We start from the raw sequence: 17138 nt of genomic DNA on the forward strand, positions 1-17138 counted from the left end.
AGTATGACCTTACACCTGGTGATAATTCCGACCCAGGGGGTCATATATTTCCAAACACAACCTGTGCGATTAAGCGTTGTCCGCATTTGTTACCATCCAAACCAATCTGTGACTAATGGCAGTGTTCCAATTCCGACAATCAGGCTCCGTAGACGAGTGCGTCTATCCGTAGATGCTGGTGTTCTCCGCGTGTATGTGCGTTTGCACGTTTGTATAGCGGGCTCAGGCCCACTTGTAGAGGGTTTAGGGGTTGTTTTTCCCTCTTCTGTTGCACCGTGTCTGATTCATTTGCAGCTTGAGATAAGTACGTTCATAAGAGAGCGCTCATCAATAACCTGGCAGTGTAAAATAATACCCCCCTTGTTTGCTAAGATATATACATAGACTAATTTGTTGAAGGCGGATGCCTTTGGATGGCGCAAGTTGTCGCCGAAGTCTGCTAACTTTGGTTTAATAGTTACACTTTCGTTCTGTTCGCCATAAAGAATGCGCCATGTTGAGTTTCCTTTTTTATACTACACTACATGATATCTTTCGCAAACAAAACCGAAAAAATACTTTAACTGTCTAAACGATTTCTTAAATTATTCTCCAATTAGTAGGACTGTTCATGAATGTATTCAATTTGCAGCAAATCGTCATGAAGGATAAAAATAAGAAGGGTTAATTCTCTGTTTTTAATTAAAGCATTCATTGCACACATCGAATAACTACCCAGTGAGCCATCTCTGCAAGAATAGTTCATAAACAATGAGCATTTAAATAACTAAATTAAACACACTAATAATTCGACCCTGCAAGATAGGTTTTAACACACTGAGATCTGTATATGAAGTAAAAACTCCTCTCAACTTGCTGAAAATTTGCAAGAGGGACGCTCCACCCCTCTAGATGGGAACCTACACCATAGATTAGCAGAATCGGTTATGGAAGCTTTTCCCACATATACCAAGACTCAGGAGACTGGAGTCTGCTAAGCCCTATAATGTACAATACTAATATGAAAGACATACTGAAAGTGATATATTGGTCTAGAGATAATTGATCCAGGGATCTGGCATCACAATCACCAAACACAATGATGGTACTGTTGTAATACCCCTAAAGTCGCAGCTTGACTGAGAGACTTGGCGCTGTGCAACACATACTCTACTTTGTATTGCATACATTTCAGCCTAGGGCGTAATGGCCCAAAGATATTTGGGGGCCATCAAGAAGTTAACTTGCAAGACAACCTCCCAAGCTGGATGGTGCAGAAGACCCTAAATGAGTCTAAAATTTGTGTTCAGTATGAACTACTAACTGACAAAAGACGCATACAAGCATTGGACAGATGTGTAGAGGGAAAAATGCTATGGGTTTAGCATGCTAGCTACAACATACCTTTTGAATGTACTTTGTTGTTTCAAATGTCACCGTCTATAATGTATACATTTGGATATGGCTATGATGTTTACGATGTAAGTGAATGATAACTTTTTTTTAAAGTCTTTTCTTTCTAAATTTCTTTGGAATATGTCAAATGCTTTAGATAAAATAATAGATATATTTTAATTGTAATGTTATTTATTAGTGAAATATAAACAATACATCTGGTACCTGGATATTGCAAGACCACCTACATACCATTACAAGTACATGATACATTTCTGAATATGCGTCCATCTTTGCCAAGTTACATAGTTACAGCCCTTTTTCAATATATTAAATCGTCACTCTGCTTCATCGGTCACCCTTATAAATCATACACAGATTAAATACGTATCTTCCACACAGTTTCTATCTTGTTTATTCCTGTTCAGCCAACAATTATCACATCATTATTATCGCACCCCTGGTCCCTCCGCTGTGTGGGTCTCCGGTGGCCCGCATCATCACTCTATTTCTGACATAGCTCATGGGGCTGGAATTTCCTCTCCCCTGGCTCACCAGTACCCTTCCCCACCAGGTAAACTAGGTAAGTTAATCATATGTTTTTTGGCCTGCTACGCTGGGTAAGTATTTTGTTATATTCCTCTGATTGTGTATTGCAGTATGGCATGTCACTGTGCCAAGCCTCTGGGTCGGAGCTGGGCCCCTGGTCCATTGCATCGCCACTGTGTTTAGCTTATAGCATTCCAATGGTAAAAAACTTGCGATCCTTTTTATTTCCATTTTTGTTATAACCCAGTAGAGCCTTAAGAGGGTCCATCCCCAGTGTAGCGCCTGTTATGTTCCCTAGTTCTGTTATGACTGCCCACCAAAAGGCAGACACACTCTGGCAATGCCAGGCCATGTGCATAAAACCAGCTTCCTGTTCAGAACATCTATAACATGCTGCTGTATCTCGCAGTCCGTATCTGTGCAGCCTTTCTGGGGTATAGTACACCCAGTTGACGTATTTGAGCTGTATGAGTCTGTGCCTCCCATTTTGCGATACATCTCTAATCATGATGCAACAGTATATCCATTACATTACCTAGATCCCTCTGCCATTTTTGTCTCTCCTTCGTCATGGATGGTCTCCAAGCTTCTTGATCAAACGTGTAAAGCTTTGTCATTAATTTAGTGGGTACCTTTTCACTTATCAAGGATGTGAGTGCTGGCATGTCTGGAAGTTCTAGCATGTCATCACCTAGGAGGCCTCATAACGTGTGTCTAAGTCTATGATGATGAAACCTGGCGATAATTGTGTGAGATTCCTACTCTCTCCTAAGGGTTTCCCAGCTCTTTACTGCACCATCTTTGAATAGGTCTCACATTTTGGTGATCCCTAGTGATCTCAGGGCCTTTATCACCCCTTTTTCTCTCCCAATTTTGAACCATTAGCACCATCCTACTAACGTGTGGCGAATACAGTACTGTCCCGGCCTGTTTTTCCAGCAGAATCCACCACACGTGTGTTGTGGTGTTTAAAGAATCAAAGATCCCATAGCATCTTTTCGAGGAGGAGAATTTTGTCTGGGGAAGCATGATGGGAACTATATACAAATGTGGCATATCCTGGGGTCCATGGAGCCAATAGTGTGTGAATGAGCTCTGCGCTACCTTGTAGTATATCCAAGTCCAGCGCATTCAGTCCTCCCATGTCATGACAGGATGAGTTTCCCACTTCACCCGTAGTTGTTTTCTGGCCCAGACAAGTTTGGTCATAAGAGATCGCAGTGTGGTATAAAGCGTGCATGGTAATAGAGTTGGGGTATTTTGGAATAAGAATGGAAATCCAGGGAGGACCACCATTTTCATAATGGCAATACATCCCATTAGTGACAGCGGGAGCTTGATCCAGCGATCCACCTCTTTTATAGGTTTTGATATCGCTATTCCATAATTGCTCAGTAGAACTATCGAGGGGTCTGTGTGAATTTGTATGCCTAAGTATCTAACCAGTTCTTCGCCCAGTGCAGAGGGAACTCAAGTAGGGTTGGGGTCGTATCCAGAGTGAGGGGGTAAAAAACATGGATTTCTCCCAACTGATGCGGAGCCCAGATAATGCTCCAAAACGCACCACTTCTCTCAGAACTGGGGAGAGGTTCTTCTCAGGGTCCCGGATGTATATCCATGTATCATCTGCATATGCTGAGATTATGCGATTGTAGTTACGGAAACATATTCCCCTATGGCTGTGGTACTCCTGTATAGCACTTGCCAATGGCTCCGCTACTAGTGCATATAATAGGGGTGTGAAGGAATACCCCTGTCTGGTGCCCGTAGAGATTGTCAACAATGATGTGACTGTGTAAGAAAGTGGCTCTGTATATACTGTTCCCAAATAGGTACAGTGTGCACAGAGTCCACAGTCCCCAGAGCTTTGGCAGAGGCTAAAGATATATATAATTTTACACTGTAAAGTGGTAGCTTGGTTGAGCAGTAATGCAGTATCAGAGGACAGTGTAAAGCATTTGTTGTACACACTCAGTCAGCAAATGGTTTCACACACTCAATAACTGAACTCTAGGCCAATGGTTTGTATATTAAAATATATAGTTTTATTTTAGAACCAATAATAGGTATCAAAATATACTTTCTCAGAATGAGATGCTTTAGTTAAATACTTTTTTAATAGGCAATAGACTTTTGAATGCAATAGTTGCAGTTGGTGCAATAGGCAACACAATTTCAAACACAATATAACATTGAGCTCAATGGGAATTTCTAGTTAAATGCAATTGATGACTTTTTGGATTACTTTTCTTACCACAGGACTGGATCGTAGATTCAGTCCTGGGACATCTCCTGTAAACAGTGGAGTAAAAACGTTTTGGTTACAGTTGTGATTTTTAAGGAATATTATTTTATTTTAAAAGTTGACACTTCGAATCTTTTTCACTTAGAATCGTCAATGTTATCCTATGGGAGGAAATTCACTTGGCAGGTAAGTGGGGTTATCGGTACCTTTTCTTACTCAGTGTTGGATCCTGGATCCAGCACTGGGGCATCTTCCGTAAACAGTTGAAAGAATGCGTTTTGGTTATGCAGGCGATTTTTAACGAATATTTGGAAGTTTCAAAAATCGACACTTAGAAGAATTTCTGGCAAAAACCAGGCAATGTTATCCTATGGAGGAAAATCAAGTTAGCGGTAAGTATGGCTGTAATTACTTTTCAGGGCAGTGCTGGGCATCAAGATCCAGCACTGGGATCTCTCTTGATAGCAGGTGAGTAAATTTGATTTTGTCGGCTGATTTTTAGTGAATATTTTAAAGTTTCAGAACAAGAATTTCCAAGTGAAACCAGTCAATGTTACCCTATGGAAGAAAAGTGAATTATCAGCTTTTGGGTAAGTACTCGACTGGCAGAGTTAAGGTTCTGGGCATAGACTCAGGGGTCTCCCAGGGTCAGGTAGGTACAGTTGTTACACCCTCCGCGGCACAGTGGCAGCCGGGTGCAGAGAGAGTTAGGCCCAATGTTAGCCTATGGAGGGCAGGGGGCCTTTTGTTGGTGGCTGCTGGCAAGCAGGCCATGCAGCTGTGGGAGCTGGGCTCCTGGTCACTTGCTCAGGGCAAGTGGGGGAAGTAGATGAGGGTAGAGGTTGCACTCCCAGGGGCACTCGGCCGGCTGGGTGGAGGGTGCTTTTGAGCTGTCGGGCGCTCAATGGATTTCAATGGAGAAGCTCAGTGACGAACAAAGGCTGCAAGCTCGGGGACGAAGATTCTTCAGGTGTGACCACCACTTCGAGAGGTAAGTTGGGAAGCTGTAGGTTAGGTAGGCACCCAGGAGCTGGTCACAGGGGGCCGCAGGGCGCCGGGTGCAGGGGGGGGGGGTCTTTTCGCGTCGGGAAATCTTACCCTCTGCTGGTCGCGGTTGGAGGGGTCCCTGGTTCTGAGGCTGCAGGCGTCGTCGGGAGCGTCGAGGTGGGTCCTTGGGTGCCGGATTCGGGGTCACAGTTGCCAGGGGGGGGACGTCCTCTTGGTGTTTGTCCACTCAGGCACAGGCCAGGCTTGGCGGGTGTAGAGTGGGCAGGGTTCGCGGTTCCTAGCTGGTGCCAGGGGTTGTTGCTTTGAGCAGGACCTCTGCTTGTGGGAGACCCAGTCTTTGTAGAGTACCCAAGGCAGTCAGGTCCTTCGGGGTTTTTGAGGTTGTTGACCACTGGAGACGCCAGGGTTTAGCAGGAGCAGGTTCGAGGGTCGACAGGCCTTTAGGGCTGGGGCCTAATCAGTTGATGTCTTCCTCTTGTTAGTAGCTGCATGGCAGGTCTTCTTGTTTCTTGATCTTCTTGCTTGTTTCGGAATCGGGATCTGAGGAAGGAAGGTTCAGGGTGCCCCCAAATACTGAATTTAGGGGCGTTACAGGTAGGTAAAGGTCAGGGACCAATGGGTCCCTTCCTAGGGGTGGGTACACCCCCCTATCCTGCCACTCTCCTGTGAGAGGAGGGCAGTAGCCTAGTCTTGATTGGGCAGGGCTCCCCCTCTTCAAGATGGTGAGAGCCCAGATATGTGCTTCACCTCGCCTCCCCCACCTGAGGGGTGGCGTTGGCAAAGGCTGGCACACACCCTTCCCTCCCTGTGGTTTTCCTGCCAGTCTTCACGCCAGAGTGGGGGTCAGAACCGGTGGGGGCCAGTTGCTGAGTACAGCAAGTGGCCTGGAGAAGCTCACAAAGGCGGCATGCCTTTGAAGCTTCCCCTGCCCATCCTGGGGGAGGAGACCTAGCATCTCGCCCTGGATGTGCATTGTTGCAGGTCCAGGAGAGCGGATGGCTCTCCACCCAGGGGTCCAGCAACATGTCTGCTGTGTGGCAGCCTAGGCAGCCTCTCAGACAAGACTTGGATTGTAGGTTGGGTTCAGGGAGCGACTCTAAGTTGCCCTCTGTCGTGCCTCTTACATTAAATCCCACACTGGCATCAGTGTGGGTTTAATGTGCTGTGAAGTTTGTTTCCAAACTTCTCAGTCTTCAGTGTTGCCATCATGGTGTTGTGGAGTTCGTGTTGACGACCTCCCAGCACCATATACTCTTAATGGCAGCACTGCACTTGCAGTGCCCAGGAATGGAGCTGGGTACTGTAGGGGCTCATGCACTTGTGCCCTCACCACTGGCATAGTGCACCCAGCTAGAGGTGTGACTGAAGTATGCCAGGGCAGTGTGCTTGTGGGCATGGCACACAGGGATGTGTGCCATGTCGACTCGGTTTTGTTCTGCACCCAGACACTCATCCTGCAAAGGGTGGGGGTGGGGGTGTGTGTGTGTGTGTGTGTGTGTGTGTGTGTGTGTGTGTGTATATATATATATATATATATATATATATATATATATATATATATATATATATATATATATATATATATATATATATATATATACACACATACAGGGCCTCTAAGGGTGGCACAATAAGTGCTGCAGCCCTTAGGGGCCTTCTCTGGTCACCGTGCCTTGGGTACCTATGGTACCATTTTCCAGGGGCTGACCTGTGTCCAGAGATGCCAATTGGGTTTAGACTGTCATGCAGTTTTAGGGAAGGAACACAGGCCCCTGGGCACCTGATTGGCAGGAGCCCAGGGCACACTCAGTCGAAGTACATCAGCAATTCAGCAAAACGTGGAGGCATACCATGCAAGAAAGATGGCACTTTCTCACAGACCGTGTTCCCCACTCTAATTCGCGCCACTGGCTTTGTGTATAGCATGTCGACTAGCTTCTGAAAGACCTCACCTACACCAATGAGGCGAAGAACTTTCTTGTAGAAATCCCACTCGACCGGATCGAATGTTTTTTCGGTGGCAAGAAAACCTTCAGTAGCCCTCACCTCTGGTTCTATTTGCTGTATTTTGCCAAAGAGCGTACGTAGATTAGATGTATAGCTGCGCCCCAGGACTAAAACGGTTTGCTCTGGCCGGTAACAGCGGTGCCAGCCTGATCGCCAATATCTTAGCGTACAGCTTAGTATCACCTCCACTTCAAGTTACACACCAGCCTGACATCAACCATCAGGGGAACCATCATCTACCGCCCCTGACCTCGCACACCTTTCGCCGACTCCATCACGGACTGCATCTCCGCACAAGCCATCGCAGCCACCAACTACACTCTGCAGGGAGACATTAACTTCCACCTTGAGAATCTACAAGACCCCAACACCGCATCCCTCCTAGACAACCTCCACAACATAGGACTCCGACTTATCGTGACAGAGCCAACACACTCCGCAGGACACATCCTTGATTCCGTCTTCACTACAGGAACCTCCGCTACCTTCAGCCACACCACGGAACTCCCATGGACAGATCACCAGTGCATCTACTTCACCTTCAACACACCCACCATCACCAGACCCCAATTCCAGCCATCGCATAGAAACTGAACAAGAATAACCGATCAGCTCACCGCCGCCCTCGCTATCGCTGCCCCCACCATCGCACGCAACGATGACCCAAACACCGCAGCACTCACCTTCCACAACTGGATCAGCTACTGCGCTGACACCATAGCCCTCCTCAAAAAGAACACCACCCCCCACACAAAGAAAGCCAGCTGGTTCACCCCTGAACTCCGGGAATCAAGACGCACCTGACGCCACCTCGAGAAAATCTGGAGAGACATCAAATCCCCAGAAGCCCACAGCAACTTTAGAACCGCCACCACCGCACACCACCAACTCATCAAACACCAGAAAGAAGTCTATCCAAGACAGGATCTCCTCACAAGCATACTACAGCAAGAAACCTCTGCATTATCAAGGAGTTCGCCTAACCCAACAGTGAAACTACGGATATCCCACCCTCACAGGACCTATGCAACAGACTCAACGCCTACTTCCACCACAAAATCAAGACCATCTATGAAATTTTCAACAAGGACAACCCACGTGCAGAAACCCCTTTCCAAACTCCGACACCAACAAACCTACAATCTTCTCCTGGACACCCCTCTCCACCGAAGATACCCTGGAAACTATGAAGTCCATACACTCCGGGCCCCCACAGACCCTTTCCCCCATCACATCTTCAACAGAGCTGCAGACAGCATCGCCCCCAAGCTCTGCCTCACCATCAACTGCTCACTAGCTGCCACCACCTTCCCTGACGACTGGAAACATGCCCAGATCCACCTCCTCCTGAAGAAACTCTCGGCAGACCCCACCGACCTCAAAAACTTCAGTCCCATCTCCCTGCTTCCATTTCCTGCGAAAGTCATTGAAAAAGCAGTCCACAGACAGCTCTCCACATATTTAGAAGACCACAACATCTTCGACATCTCCCAATCCGGATTCAGGTCTAACCACAGCACCGAAACAGCCTTCCTGGCCGCAACAGACGACATCCGCTCCCTACTGGACAAGGGAGAGACTGCGGCACTCATCCTACTTGACCTCTCAGCGGCTTTCGACAGTCTCCCATCACACCCTGATAAGACTCCACGAAGCCGGCATCAGAGACAAGGCCCTCGACTGGATCCCATCCTTCCTCTCGGGCAGAATGCAACGAGTGAGACTCGCCCCTTCCTCGCAGATTTTACACCCACCACCTGCGGAGTGCCCCAGGGATCCTCCCTCAGCCCCACACTGTTCAACGTCTACATGGCCTCGCTAGCCACCATCGTCAGAAGCCATGGAATAAACATAATCTCCTATGCCGACGACTCCCAACTCATCCTCTCCCTCTCCAACGAACCCGCCAAGGCTAGACACAACTTCCACGAAGGCATGAAAGCAGCAGTCGCCTACTGGATGAGAGACAGCTGCAACTCAACACAGACCAGACAGAAGTACTCATCATGGGCCCTCAACCCAACGTATGAAACAACGCCTAGTGGCCTCCCACCACCGCCAACCAAACCCACAAACTCTGAATCATCCTGGACCCCGACCTCAGCATGAACCATCAGATCAACTCAGTCACCTACACCTGCTTCCGCACCCTCCCCCTTCTACGCAAGACCTTCAAATGGATCCCCCTCGAACATAGAAAGACCGTCACACATGCCCTCATCACCAGCAGACTGGACTACGGCAACACACTCTACGCCGGAAACAGCAAAAAACTCACCCGCAAATTGCAAAACATCCAGTACACCGCCGCCAAACTGATCCTCGACCTACCCCGACACTGCAACATTTCGCAACACCTACATACACTGCACTGGCTCCCCATAGAGAAAAGAATCACTTTCAAGATCCTCACCCACGCACACAATGCCCTCTACAACACCAGACCAGCCTACCTGAACCAGCGACTAAACCTCACGACCCTACGCTCAGCCAAGCTCTCTCTCGCAGAAGTACCCCGCATAAGGAAAACCAGAACAGGAGGACGCTCCTTCTCTTACCTCGCAGCCACCGCCTGGAATGCCCTACCCATCCACATCAGACAAACCACCCCCCTCCCCAGCTTCATGACGGAACTGAAGACTTGGCTTTTTTCATCCACCTCACTGGCACACGCTACACCCACACCTCCTCCCCCACCCCCCCAAGCCCCCCGCGACTTGAGACCCTAACGGGTGAGTAGCTGCGCTTTATAAACTTTGATTGATATTCACGTTCAAGAAGCAGAGGGGTCTGTATGAGGAGGAGCATTCATTGGGAGTCTTGGCTTGCTTTAATGAAGTGATAATTATAGCTTCACGCATAGAGGGAGGCATGACACTGGTTTTCACCATTTCCTTGAACAGCATGGCAAAACGTGGTATTAGAAGATACTGGTATGCCTTTATAACAGGCCACTGTAAACCCATCCGATCCTGGTGCTTCACCGGACTGCATTGTCGTGATTGCTTCCCATTTTTCAGACAGGTGTAACAGTGCTATTAGGTGTTTTTTGTGCTCCTGGGTGAGCCACGTCGTAGCTATATGGCGCCCGGCCCTTGGAACGATCAAGTGCGGGATTTAATACACAATTGAAATCGCCTCCCCAGATTTGTGGCAGATTACCCCACTGTATCAGCTGTGCGCTAAGTGCATGATACAACTGCGGGCCATGATGGTTCAGGCCATACATCCCCACTAGAACCATTTCCAATCTGTCTATGCAAATTGCTACCATGTACCTGCCTCCTCGATGAATGCAAACCTCCTTTAATTGTATCTTAGATTTGCAGTTCAGCGGGCATGCAAAGTGAATCCCTCAGCACATTGACGGCCTTGCAGGTGCTGTGTAGTGTGCTGCCATTGTGTACTAGGTGTGTCTCTTGAAGGATTGCCATTTGCACCTTGTGCCTTTTGAGATATGTTACCACCTTGCGGACTTTTCTCTGGTCATTCAGTCTTCTCACATTCCATATAAGAAAACATCTATGTATTAGGCCATTGTTCTACTCTATTACGTCACCCTGCCTGGTATTTAAATCTTCAATACTCGGTCCTGTCCAGTCTTGTAATGTATTTCACTTATTTGTTTGTAATATCCAACATAACAAAACACCCCAATGATACCCATCCCAGGCCAATGGCAATCAAACTCTGCATGGCTGAACTTTGTCCCTCCCCCTCCCCTCCCCTCCCCATGTACCCCTTACAGAACATAACCAGCACCAATAATAGGCATTCAGTGGTAAACGCATGCGGGTGGATGTCGCCCGCTATAGGGCTACAGTCTGAACCGGCCAATCTTTTAAGGCCTCTTTTAAAACAATGCAAAACTAACTAGCTTGCGTCCCAGTGAGCAGGGGAAAGTGTCGGTCGTGCCCTTCGTTTATGCGTTCTAAACGACCATCCGTATATATAACATCAGTTATTATTGCGTTTCGTCTCTCATTCCCCTGCACTTTCCATGCAGTATTAGAGTTCCCAATGTCTTAACAGGGGTGAGTAGCCCTCCGCGCGTGAGCCGGATCCGTCTTACCGGGAACTCAGGCGTGTTGTCCTTGTGCTGCGCCTGCTCTCCCTCTCCCGGAGGGGTTACAGGAAATGTTCTTCACAGCGAGTCATACTTCATGGTACACCAGACGTCCTCTTTGTTCGTGGTGTGTTAGGGGGGATTTTCGCCATGTTCCAGCGCTTTCTCATTGTTTTAGGAAGTGCAAGACCTTTCTGGGATCTGTTGTTAATGCGCTTTCCTTTCCGCCATCACCCGAAGCTTGGCAGGGTATAACCTACTGTACTCCAGTTGAAGCTTGCATAGTTGTCTCTTGTATGGTAACAAGAGCCTCTGCTTCTTGGACTTGTTGGGTAAAATCTGGGTATAAGGATATCTCGGCGCCCTCCTAGCAGTGTTCTCGGTGCTGCAATTTTATGTTCCGCTAGTTGGCTGAAGGCGGTCACCAGGAAATCTGTGTCTCAGTTAACCTCTGGTCCAGGCAGGCCTCACCCTCGCAGCCCCTATGTTGTAGCTTTCAATCTCATCAGCGTGTCTGTCCACTCGGCTGGGCCCCAGGGGCCACCCACAGGTCTTCAGCTCAGTGAACCTCAGTATAGTGCGGTGCCGTTTTCTCACCTCTGATCCTGTGCAGTCCTGCGCGCCTATCGTCTATTTCGCTGTATCGGATGTCCGATGCTGCCGCCTCTCCTCCCAGGCCGTGCCTGGTGCCACTGTCAAGCCCCCCTCCACCCTCTGGAGCTACCTCCGTACCTCGACATAGGCCGCAGGTGGAAAATGGGGACCTCTGGCCTGTCCGCCTGGTCTCTGCAGAGATACACCCACCAATCCACAGAAAGAAAGGGGGGAGGCAATCCAGACGCTCTCCCACCTTCCGCAGGATCTCAAATCTTTTTGGCAGCCGCCAATGGATTTTCACATTTACCATCCTGGTGGATGCTGTTGTTGATGCCGATATCACTCCAGGCTGCTTTCGGGCCTTACCGCTGTCGTCTGAGTCTCCACAGCTTTCCAGCTCAATAGAGGCTGTTTTTTTGGTCCTAGACTGGCAGGCTATTATGGTGCTTTATGCCATTTGTATGGCAGGGTGATGCAGGATTATAGGCCGGGTCATCAGAGCCTCTGTATATCGTGGCCATCTTAGTCCGACAAGCTCCGCCCCCTAAAACCATAAAAATTAACAGCATAGTAAGATGATAGTATGTAGGGCGGATTTATGATCCAAGAAGCCATCTGATTCATATAGGGTGATCTCCAAGGTGTCAATCCATAAATTAAGTGTTCATACTTTGGGTTCAAACCATTCTATTCTCTTCAATACTATCCTAAGTCTCTACCGCTTTGCCACTTGTGACATATTTGCCACCCCTGCGTTAAACTGCTAAGGCCTGGCAATGATCCTTGTCGTGGACTCATCAGCCAATGTCTGATTTCTACCAAACTTCAATAAGTTACAGGCATGAGCTAAAGACCTTGAGAGGAAGCCGGTGTGGCCTGGCATAACCAGAATGGTGGTAAAGCAAAAACAAAGTGGCTTGCTTCGGCACTGACGGGACCCACAAATGTTGGTTACTGAAAGATGGCTGTAGTGTATGGACTGGTAAAAAGGCAATAATGTCAGGAATGTGAAGCAGACCACTCCCTAACCTCATTCATGTTAGACTACCTAATAGATGAAGATCACACAGCAGTCACAACAACAAAAATGGAAATTTTAATTTACCAAATGAGGAACTGTAGGATGTGTGGATGGCCTCTCTACAATAAATTGTAACAATTGTAATAGAGAATATAAATAAGGTTCTCTGATGGGCATTCTTAGTCTATCAGGACGCCTCATTTCTCACTAAGGTTTGAGAAGATGAGTGTTTAGATTACAGAAGAAAATAAAGTGACCACCTGAGCATTTTAGCAGTAACAGAACAAGGATGTTTCCCACCTGATGGAAGATCCCTTCTGAGCAAGGAGTGTGTACTGGTGTTTTTGAATATCGTTTGATTAGTTGCTGAGAATGTTATCTTTTGTATCCAAGGATTTAATTCTGAATACACAAACCATTATTCATCATAAAAACTTTCACAATTCCCTCTACAAGAATGTGTAACTAGCAGGTCTGGGGTAAATCTCCAACCTGAATATCAAATAGTGTTCCAGTAACAATCCAGAAACCAATACTGTATTCAGGAAAAAGTCTCCTCTTTTTGGACATCAGCCCAAGTCAGAATGAAAGGGCCCATGGCTAAATTATAGGTGGCTACAGAGATGTATCTGTTCATGGAAGTAGAAATGCCTTTGCCGTTTTTGATTGGTGTCAAAAGTTATTTAAAGTGGCTTAGCCCATCATGTTCTTGTTGAATATTTGTAACTGTTGACCTTGGGTGTATTTAGACCAGGGCAGCTAGTGGATCGTATAAACAAATGCTGCATGAAGGATGAAGCGTATTCTAGCTACTGACGTTTGCGCACTAAATTAAAAAAAAGTGCGTTCCAATAATGGGCACAGGTTAGTTTATTATAAAGTCGGTTATCTCCTCTTGAAAAGAAATGATGGGAACAAAAAGGGTATTTGTTAGAAGGCGACCTCAGAGGAGACGGGGGAGGTTACCTGAACACCCTGAGACCTACCCTCGGGGTATCGTAGCCGGACACTGGCAGGAGACTCCTCAGGGGAAGAGTCTTGTATCTGGGATCGTACACACTGCACCGCACGACTAAGAGACACCACACGGTATGTTCTTGGGAACAGATCTTTATTTAATCAGCTTCGTAGGATCTTTATGATCAACAAGGTGGATATGTTTCTGGTTTCCGAGTTGGCTTCTCGACGGAAACCACGCTTCTGGGAGTTACGGAGCATATCCGTTCTCTCCTCGACAAAAGTCAGACGGTCGCGCTCGTGCTCCTCGATATGAGCGCGGCCTTTGACACTATATCACACGACATTCTTGTTAAGACACTATATAGAAATGGTGTCCGGGGTAAAGCACTTGATTGGATTCGCTCTTTTTTGGATGACCGGACCTTCCAAATAACATCTTCCTTGGCCTGCTCTTAATCATTCAGCGCCCCCCACGGCGTACCTCAGGGATCCATTCTGAGCCCCATATTTTTCAACATCTACCTTAGACCCTTGGCTGACCTTGCAGAAAAATCTGGACTCTCTCTTATGACCTATGCAGATGATTCCCAAATCATTTTTTCCTTATCCGAACCAGGCACCGCCTCTTTATCTCCCCTTAAACTTGGCCTTCAAAACATCCTTAACTGGATGACGAGTAATCAACTGAAACTCAACGGAGACCAGACTGAGGTTCTCCTTTTAGGGAAACAACAAGAACTTTGGACTCCTGCCCACTGGCCTGACCAGCTGGCCGCTCTTCCAATACCAGTGACCCAAGTCCGAAATCTGGGTTTCATTTTGGACAGTGCCCTCTCAATGAGCAAACAGGTCAATAAAGTTGTTGGGTTGTGCCTCACCATCATTAAATGGTTGAGGAAAATTATTTGGATGCTGCCCCCTTCAACCCAGAAGACTGTAGTCAATGCCCTCGTCACCTCGCGGCTTGACTATGGAAATAACTTGTACCTTGGCTCAAATAAAGCTGTTGTCAGTCGACTACAACTTGTTCAAAATGCCGCAGTCTGACTGCTGTGTAAAATTCCCAAAAACTCTGAGGTCTCTAGTTACCACCGTGAGCTTCACTGGCTCAGGGTAGACAGCAGAATCCGCTTCAAAGCCTTGACGTACATGTTTAGAATCAAGGCAGGTACAGCGCCTAAATATCTCCTTGCTTTGGCCAACCCTTATCTTCCCAAACGTAACCTCCGTTCACAATCTCTCTCATACTTCTGTGTTCCTAGATTTAAATTGGCAAGAATGGGTGGTAAATCATTTGCCTACCTGGGTCCGGCACTTTGGAATACTCTCCCTCCCTTTATTCGTAAAGAAGACAACTATGGCAGATTTCGGAAAAATGTTAAGACTTGGCTATTCGAATGTTAACGTGAATAGCCAGTCTCTTCACCCCTGACTTTCTTGACTTCCTTGACTTTCTTGATGGTAACTCGGCGCCGGGAAACCCTTTTTGGGTAGCTGTTGCGCCTTATAAGTTTATGAAATAAATAAATATGTACAAGTAGAGCACGGGCTCAAAGAGTCTTGGTGGGATAGGGGGTAGCGGGACAGTCTTTGGGGATCCGGATCAATATAGGGACGTACCCGGCGCACAGCTCACAATCCTCGAGCTGGGGGATACGCTGTGGTCATTGGGGTCCAGCCGGACCGAGGGAGTCTTTAGGAGCCGCGAGTCACTCAGCAGGGCTCAAGCACAAGGTCGGAGGTCTTGCGATCTTCAGGGGAGCCGCGAGTCACTCAGCAGGGCTCAAGCACAAGTTCGGAGGTCTTACGATCTTCAGGGGAGCCGCGAGTCACTCAGCAGGGCTCAAGCACAAGTTCGGAGGTCTTACGATCTTCAGGGGAGCCGCGAGTCACTCAGCAGGGCTCAGGTGTTCCAAGGTTGCCAGGGAGCCGTGACCACGTCAGCAGGGCTCTCGTCGTTCCAGAGTCCAATCTGCCAGATAGTCCCAGAGCACCCCTTGTTATAGGTCAACTCCTCTTTGATGTCCGGAGTCCGTGTAGGCAGGGGTCTTAGCACCTGGGGGCCGCTTGTTGGAGTTTACTGCCATGTTGTCCTTTGATCCTTTCAGGGCCGGGTCGGGAGGAGTCCCAGACACCCAGCAGGCGTGGAGTCAGCCCTCAGGGAGGCCGGAGGGCCGATCGAAACCCATCTCCCGAGAGGAGGTCAGAGGTGCGATGGAAACTGCTCCTCCCTCTCTCACTCTGTGGGAGCGCGATGTCCTCCAGCCTGGGCGGCGCCTCTAGGCCTGGGTTGCGCTGGAGCTGGCGGCCATCGTAGGTGCATGAAGTGGGCACGCGGGCCCTGTGGTGCTGGAAGATGGAGGGCACGGACCGGGAAGTCCGGGTCGGGTATGTGTGGGTCCTGGCGGGAAGGACCGGCTAGGCCGTGTACTGGGGGGCTGAATGAGGTGCACGGGTCAGGGGGTGTGGCTAGGGGTCAGGGATGGCCATGCCACAAGGCCGGGTCTAACAGTATTCATGATCTAAAGTATTTTAGAACAAGATCCCAACAAATGAACAACTTTATTACAAACTTTCTCTTATTTTGAATCTGGACTTGTGAATGGGTTTCTGTTTGAGGTATGTAAAACCTGGCCTAACTTGGAGGCTATAACCCCGAAAACTACAGGTTCTTTTTCAAAATGAAAGTTTCTAGATGAAGCTCCCTCAAGTGTTGCCCTCTGGCGAGAATCCCACTTCCAGTGACCTGCCTAGAACTAAGATACTTGGGACAGCAGTGTTTGTAAAGCTATCCCCAACCATGTGTGCCCGCTGTTGTATGGGTAGGAAGTCCAGGTAGCCAAAGGATAGATTATAGAATAAGGTTTATTAAGACTTAGTTACAGGATTATTGAGATGGTAAGATTCAGGTAAGTAATTAAGTATATAGAAAATAGCCCCTCCAGGAGCAGCCTCCATGCTGCTCAGCCCACACTCTCAAACTGACACTCTCTCAGCCACACCAGGCACTCCATTACATCATCACACACTTAAGCATTCCACAATATCACATCCATACTGGCTGAGCAGTAGGGAACAGTTCACTGATGGAAAGGATGCATAGTAACAGTTCAAGTCACCACACTCGTGTTTTTCAGAATTGTGTTGTTCCTCCTGCATTAGGTGTTTGTTGGAGAAAAAAGTTAAACCCCTTGCAAAAGCTAAACCCGCTAGGCTGTCTTCAGCCACTCAGCAAATTGTTTTACAGTAATATGCACTGCTAAGGATTTTGTCTTAACCAACGTTAATCGGAATCTAATTACAGAGGCTAT

At 47.8% G+C, this 17138-nt stretch overlaps 1 protein-coding gene across 2 annotated transcripts in view; it reads left to right on the top strand.

Annotated features, from left to right (window-relative positions):
- METAP1 (methionyl aminopeptidase 1) overlaps positions 1 to 17138 on the top strand; it is a 475875-nt gene that overhangs the window by 300222 nt on the left and 158515 nt on the right. The gene's annotated exons all lie outside the window — the stretch shown is intronic.

This window comes from Triturus cristatus, chromosome 2_2 (genome assembly GCF_964204655.1).
Source record: "Triturus cristatus chromosome 2_2, aTriCri1.1, whole genome shotgun sequence".
In the NCBI taxonomy this organism is placed as follows: Eukaryota; Metazoa; Chordata; class Amphibia; order Caudata; family Salamandridae; genus Triturus; species Triturus cristatus.